This window comes from Halyomorpha halys, unplaced genomic scaffold (genome assembly GCF_000696795.3).
Source record: "Halyomorpha halys isolate HHAL.00 unplaced genomic scaffold, Hhal_1.1 Scaffold238.1, whole genome shotgun sequence".
Lineage (NCBI taxonomy): Eukaryota > Metazoa > Arthropoda > Insecta > Hemiptera > Pentatomidae > Halyomorpha > Halyomorpha halys.
In genome coordinates, this window is record NW_027107468.1 from 1,123,188 (window position 1) to 1,131,484 (window position 8,297).

The following is an 8,297-nucleotide window of genomic DNA, read 5'->3' on the forward strand; positions in this document are numbered from 1 at the left end:
TTGTTGAATACATAGATAATTTGAGGGATACAAAATTTAGTTAAGGATTCTTGAGTTTGGGCATATGTATTTTATGACTGTCCGTTTTACAGTGAAAAGTGCTTATGGGGAATAAAACTGGTGTCTGCATCCGAAGTATAAGTTTATACTTATAATATAGGGGGTTCAAATGTATTAAATATGTACCTTGTTGACCCAGACAACTGAATATAATTTCGTAATATGGAGATGTCCATTAAGAGAAGTTTCACTATATAACAGTTGATTTTAAGCAACCTCTGACTATTCATAAAATTACTAATTAACTGTATTTGATAACGAACTAATCCTTTCTATTTGATTGAAAACAATGCGAAATAATATTCTTGTAATTTTTTTTCATCAAAACTGCAAAGAAATAAACTTGATTGAAAACCAACTTATTTATTTATTCTTAATTAAATAAAAAATATATTACTTTGAATTATTATAATAATAAATGCAAAAAAAAAATATATATCTATAATAGGATTCCTAAAAAAATACAATATCTAGAATATAATTAACAGTCGAAACACTTTGAAATCATCTTATCATACAGGTATATGAACATAAAATTGCTAATTAATTAATTAAATTTACATTAATAGCATTATCCTAATAATTTCAGAATATCTGAAACTAACTAATAACCATACAAGAGCAGAGAATTAGGCGGAGTCTGTGTTGCTGGGGATTGCCAAGATATATATAGAAGGCGAAAAGCTCACTGAAATCAAGAAAGATATTCTCCATTCACGAAAACAACATGGACAATAAATGAAAAAATTACAACTTTGTATTATTCCAATTTATTCATATATATATAGTAACTAGACATTAATTTCCCACCCTTTTTCCCTTTCACAACCACTTTAAGTCTACGTTTAACGTCCATACTCACAATTTAATATAACCAGCAGGACAGATCTATCAATTAAGTAATATCCGAAACAATTTCAAGCACAACGAAGATTCTATGAATAGATGGTTTTTACCTATTGAAATAAATAATTCATAATAAATAACCAAATTGAAACTATTAAATGATATTCCAAAAGGAAAAAATAACGATACTTTGTATTTTTTTAGAAAATAATTTAAATCTTAATGCACTAACCATAGTAATTTTTAATATCTTGAGAATGGTTCCTAGAAAACGAAAAGTTGACTTTGAAGTAATCCTGCTTAACTGGAACTCCCATTTTAGTTCGTAATATTCTGAATAATTAATATATACTTAATTATTTTCAAGTTTCATCATGAAACGTTAATTATTTGTGTCAAATATCACTAACACCATCTTTATAAAATGGATATATTATCAGGCTAGTTAAAAGATTTTTTTTTACGTCTTTCATTGGAGTTCACTTCATACAAAGCTGATAAATCATCTCGTATCTTAATTATTCGGTGCTAGTTCAAGCTTTCCAAAAAAGAATGTTATACCCAGTCTTTTGATAGCGTGAAAACATTAAGAACTGAAGGAAACTACTATGTACGATTTCTAGAGCATTCTTCTAAATGGAAAATTATCTCTTGTCAAATAAAAACCTACGACACGAAATTAAAAAGACTCTAAAACTCCAAAAAAATTATAATCAAAGATTGCATAAACCTTCAAACAGCAGTCGACTGTAAAATACAATTTATATAAAGAATTTGAAAGTGACAAAAGATAACACTTTATAATATTTAGAACGAAATAGTTACGTACCGTGACAAAAGAAATACCAAAGCACCAATGAAAATGAAGCAATAAAGTCCTTTGAAAAGAATACAAAACATAATCAAAATACATCAATTAAATTTTTGAGATTCAATATCAGGTTAATGCCCTTGGGAGTCAATATGACAATCGTTTTGGGAATCCTTTTTTTTTTTTAATTGTGTGAATAAGATTTGAATTGAAAATCGAAGAAATGACGTATGGAGCGCAAACAAGGTTGGACGTTGTTCGCTAGGCATTCAACGTTAGAAAAATTAAATAATTGAACACAAAAGGGGAGATGGTTCAATATAGAACTGCCTTCTTTATATACCACGAGATATTCACAGATAATTGCAAAAAGCCACTCAGCTGACCCAAAAAGCTCGTAGCGCTATTTCGGGGGCTGGCAACTGTAAAATGACTAACAGGGAATACATAAATACAAAAATGTATGCAGCAGTGTTTCCACCGCACAACTTTCAATTACAATAAAAAATCGTATTATGGGGCTTCTAGAGGTAAAGATAATTGTCCCTGCTAATAATCAAACAGTTTAACAAATGATAACGACACAGGGCTTTCAGAGATCGAACGGTCTCCGATTTGTCCGATTTGAACTCCTCTATTTTTCTTTTTAATTATTCATTCAATTTTTTTCTATTTTGTATTTATCGATTGTTCATTATTTCTAGCAATAAGAAGGGGTTATTTATTTCAAATCAGCAAATTTAAATGTACTTTAGAGGAAGATATTTTAAAAATTCGCTATATAGAGTAAGTTTACCGGCAATTGGCAGGTCAGGCTTTGTTTATAAATTTTCGAAACGGTTATTGGCATCAAACTCTTACTCTTAATATTTAAAAACAAAGGAAGATATGTCAATAACTTTACAGTGCTTACCCACACCGTTTTCCAATTTCAGGCGCTATTTAAATATTGTTCGATTAAAATATCTTAAAGTCTCCTCTTCCCGTTTTCAGCACATATTTCAGAACTGATATAGGACAATCGCTCCATGGAAGTCGTAGGAGGATGGCCTTTTTTCCTCCGAGTTATGATCTCCTCTTGTGAGTTTGTGACATGGCATACCAACCTACTCGCTATAATTGCCAGTTTGAAAAGTCAGATAAGGAAGACTGTCAGATAAGGAGGACAGTAGTGGTTACCCATGGGTAGACGAAGGCAGCACACTTCAACTGACATCATTGTACCAAAGTATTCCTTATTTTCAATGGAGGGTACGAAAAAAAAGACTTAGTGGCGGGTTTCACGCAGTTTTCCACTTTCAATGAGATTGACACCTATCTTGTATCAAGACCTCGTATTGTACATGTACATTGATTTACCCAGCTTCATCAAAATTGCTGAGCTATTATTGAGAAAATTTTAAAAATGTATAAAATCGATTCTTTAAAATTACATACCCCAAGTATATTCCTTAAATATGTAATTTCGGCTTCGAGCGACTTTCCGTTTTTGAGCTGGGCTGTTGAGACTCACACAGCCCTTTTGGGAAACTTTTTAGAACTCAAAACGTGTATTCGACGAAAACTGGAATTCGGATTGTAAAATTTGCACTATACTATACATTCCAAACAACGGTAAGTTAAAGTAAAAACGTATTGGTATAGCCGTTATTAATAAAGTATATTTATGCAAAGGAAAACTTAAAATCATTCAAAAAAGGAAAAATATCATCATACAAATTTTTGGCTCCTCAAAGAACCAGAAGTCTGAAGGAGTTCGTTATTATTGCACGAGATAACTTGTAAGGTCAACACGACGAAACAAGATGGCTCGATAGTTACGGCCATGAGAATGAACTGTACACAATGTTAGTAAGTAAAGAGGAATGCCACTACATTGACACGGTTCCAACACCAGCCTAGTGTTGCTCTTCAGTGCTAAGGGTCTGTAACAATCTTCCCCGCCAAATAAGCAGTTCGGCAACTGAAAGTTATGCGATGTAAGAGCAACTGTAAAGTCAATAAACAGTAATCGTAAGCTGAAAGAATTGTATTTTCTCAAAATTCAAAATCTCATTAACTTTACTGAAAATCTTAAAACTACTGACAAATTATTATAAAGGACCATTGAGAAACTGCTGAATTTCAAATATTTTAACCACCCACTTCTCACCGAATCCCAAACCTGGACCAGAACTGACGTAGAAAAATCACAAACATTCGGACAACACCTTTCTAAAACCTTTATTCCACATCCTGATATCCTTAACCCAATTCACCTTGAATGTATAGAAGCAGAACTAAATATTCCGCTCCAAATGACACTCCCACCTAAAGCATTTCATCCTTCTGAAATATCTAGTATCATTCAAGATCAAGATTACCTACCCGCAATGATCCAGAATACGACCTAATAACAACCCACATTCTAAAACCTCTTCCTCGGAAAGCCATCCTATTCGTCACCTACATATATTACGCAGTACTCCGTTCCACATATTTTCCTAATCCCTGGAAATTATCTATAGTTAAAATGATCCCCAAACCCCAAAAGCCTAAAGAATACCCATCATCTTATCGTCCTATCTCTCAATTACCGATCATGAACAAAATCTTTGAAAAACTCATTTTGAAACGCCTATACCCCATCCTGGATTCCAATCATAAAATCCCTGATCACCAGTTTGGATTTCGAACATCCCACTCTACTATCTAGCAATGGCATCGTGTAGTGGACGTAGTCTCGTCTTCTTTGGAGCGCGGAATGTACTGTACGGGAGTCTTTTTCGATGTAGAACAGGCTTTTCATCGAGTCTGGCACCCGGGACTGCTTTACAAACTCCGTAAATTCCTACCTCCTACATACTTTCTCATTGATAGATTATTCCAAGTAAACCACAATGATTCCAATTCATCCCTCTATTCTCAATCTGCTAGTGTTCCTCAAGGTAGTATCCTCGGTCCCATTCTCTACACCGTCTATACAGCTGACATTCCAACAATCCTAATGTTCAAGTCCAGTTTAGTTTCCAGGTCACATTTAAATTTGTCCCAGTCAACTCTTCCTGTTATCAATGAAGGGGTGGAGGGCTTCGGTATAAAACTTGAATGTAAAAATAGTAGAACTGGACTGTGATCTTATGATAGATCGTCCAGGGATTCAACAATGGTTTGAAGAGGGAGAAATCAGGGAGGTGATAAATATGTCAAGGATATCAGGACGCTTTTTGAGGGATGTAGGCCAATAAGTCGGATTTTTGGGAGAGAGAATGGAATAGGTATTGGAGAGGTGGAAACACGAGATAAGATGTCGTTGATGCTGAGCATTATAGTCTCCTCCAGCAATGAAGCGGTCCAAGGGTTCGGAACAAGGAATTAAGTAGGTTATAAGAGAGGTTATTACCAGGAGGACAGTATACAGCTGAAAAGGTAACATGGAAAGGGCGAGTTGAAATGATAACCGAGGATGATTGAATTCCATCAGTTGGATTGGAAGGAATAAGAGAATGGGATAAGAATTTGTGGATAATGATACAAGAACCAGCATGGGAAGTGTTGCCTGGATGGTCTGATCTATAAGTGATGTAGTCACGTATGTAAAAGTATGCCCGTTGAATGAAATGAGTTTCAGTCAGGAGGGAGATATCAATGTGTTTATCATGTAGGATTAAGTTAAGTTCGTCATGGTGATTTTGCAAGCCATTTGCATTCCATAACACGACAGCTAGTGGTTTTGTACTCATAATGGGAAGTTAAGCAGGACTTCGGATAGGATTCTTGTGAGAAGGGCAATGAAGGGTTTGATGGTTTCCTTAAGATCTTTCAGGAAGGATGTGAGGATTGAGGTTATATCCATTGGATTTTGGTAATGATGACATAGATCAGGAGCTTGGGATGGATAGTTTGTGTGACTAGAAGTACTGACTGAGGGCTGGGCATTCTTAGGTTTAAATTATGTATAGCATTTACTTCGAGGAGCTTTTTAGTTTTTACTAAGATATGTGTATAGGATTTTATTTTTATTGTAAATAGTTTTACTTTATTATTTTTGTATTTTATGTAATAATATCATATAGTATTAGTTTACAAGGATTGTTCGTAAATTGGTAAGGGGGGGGGGGAGGGGCTACGGCCTGAGGCAGCTGTTACTTCGATGTCCTGAGGCGATCAGCTGATTGAATGCTAATATATAGAGGAACGCTGAGATGAATAAAGGAGTGTTTCAGTTGCAACAGAGAGTGTCATTACTTGTCCCTTATTTCTTTTTTTTATGAGTTTTCGATACCGATAACACTTAACTTAGCTAATAATTTGAGGAAGTACTCTAGCGGACATAGTACTAAGGCAGTATAACTGATATGGTTATTGGAAAACGCAATATTATCAACAATAATTATTTTATTACTTTTTTTTACTTCCTTCCTGCCCATGTATGATACACGGGAAGGTTATCCAACCACCGTATTCTAACAAGAATAGAAACATCTAGTTTTCATTCCCGCGGGGCCACCACGAAATAAGCCAAACCACCTAAACTAGAAACGAAGCGTTACCCCTTACTGTTACCAGGTTGCAAAGATGACGACTTAACCCTCTCGCCTATTGTAACCTCTAGCAATAATTATATAAATCGTTTTTGTAGCTCTTATCGTTAGTTACAATCACTTATTAAAATCAAAGAATTTTACTCATTTCACATTATCCTAACCACAAGGAAAAAAATATTTCTTCTTGTTTTTTATACACCATGGTAACATGACTTGTTAGTATAAAAAAAAAAAGGATAATCACGAGTTTTAATTAGATCTAAATGTTTTGGGGTAGATTCAATTTAAATAAATAAAAAATCTTACTACTAGGAAAATACTATTGCTTACTAGCAGATTTAAGGATATAGATAGAATAGTTGAAAACTCGATATAAATTAATTAAGTTGTTTACACATTGGATTAATTATTGAATCGATTGCTTATATATATTTAGTTCATAGCGGTAAATAATATTATAGAATAAAAATACATTGTAAAAACATAGAAATAACTTTAACACGACTCAACCAATCTTTACAAGGCGTGGAAGTTGTTTCGGGTTTTATAACTGCATCAAAAGGCACAGGCCGGATATATAAAACAAATTAGAACTAGAGGTATAAAATAAGATGCTTGAAAAGTTTTTCTTTGTGTGAAACCAATATTTCCTCCTTTTACGGGCAATAAATCTAATTGATGTTAATATATGTTAAAAGAGCAGATATTCAGCTTTTGACATTGGATTTCTAATTTTCATGAAAAATGGTAATTAAAGGTTTCAAACGACGCTTAAAACTAATAAATAGTTTTTTTACCTACTTTACCGAGATCCTTATTTCTTATTTTTTGGAATATAAAAATCACTTAATTAAACAGCAATATTTTTTTTCTTTTTCTTAAGAAAGAGAGGAATCGATTGGTATATAATAACCATGAAAAAATTTATACTATCTGCGCTACGTTCCAAAATCCCTAATTTTGTTAACAACTTTTTTGTAACCGAAAAAATCGGAATAGCCTATATATAACCATCCAAGGAAAATCTTGAGCATTTAACAGAACACCCCATCACAATCGGATGAACGGTATTGTATGGCAGTGCATAAAATATAAACAAACAACTGTTGATTTTTATACTATAGCTTATAAAACACTGTCTAATTAAAAAATTAATTTTCAACGTTTTTCCACTTATTGATTTATTAAGAACAACAGACACCAATCACATACCACCCCTAAATTCTCAAGACAATTCCAACAGAAGATAAATACAACACTACCTCTCGCTGAACGATTATCGGCCACTGTCACAGAATTAAAATCAATATCCATCAGCGTCCAAATGAAAATCTCCAACTATCCAAATACTGCAAACAAAATACAACAATGTCAAAATATCAAGAAAAGTTTCGAGAACTGCTACAAACTCTACCAGAACATACCGCTATGTATACAGATAGTTCGAAGTCAGATAACGCAACAGTATCTGCCTTTGTGACACAAAACACAACACCTAAGAGAAAACTGCATCATCTCTCTAATATTTATACCGCAAAACTAAATGCCATAGTATCGACCCTTTACTTTTGCATGACAAATATACCAAATGGCAATATAGTAATATCGGACTCCATTAGTGCTCTTCAAGGACTAGATATAGAGTATTCAGTTCACCCAATCATTCAACAAATTCATGAATACTTATTAATGCTAAAACAAATAGATAAATCAGTCTACTTCATCTGGGCCCTAGGACAAGTTGGTATTACAGGAAATGAGAGGGCCGACAAAGTTGCTAGAGAAGCGCTAATCCTCCCAGATAGAACCGCAGCAATCTTAACTGCACAGGAACTTACTCGCCCTTTAAAGTAATGTATTTATAAAAGATGACAGGCAATGTGGGATGAAAGTCCACCCAGTAAGTTGAAGTCTATAAACAAAGATGTAAAGTACTGGAATACATCTACCCGAAGTAGATGCCGCGAAAAAATCACTACTTCTCCCGAACTCAGAATAGGACATTCCCGAATGACACACATCCACCTCATAACAGGAAAGGCCTCTCCAAAATG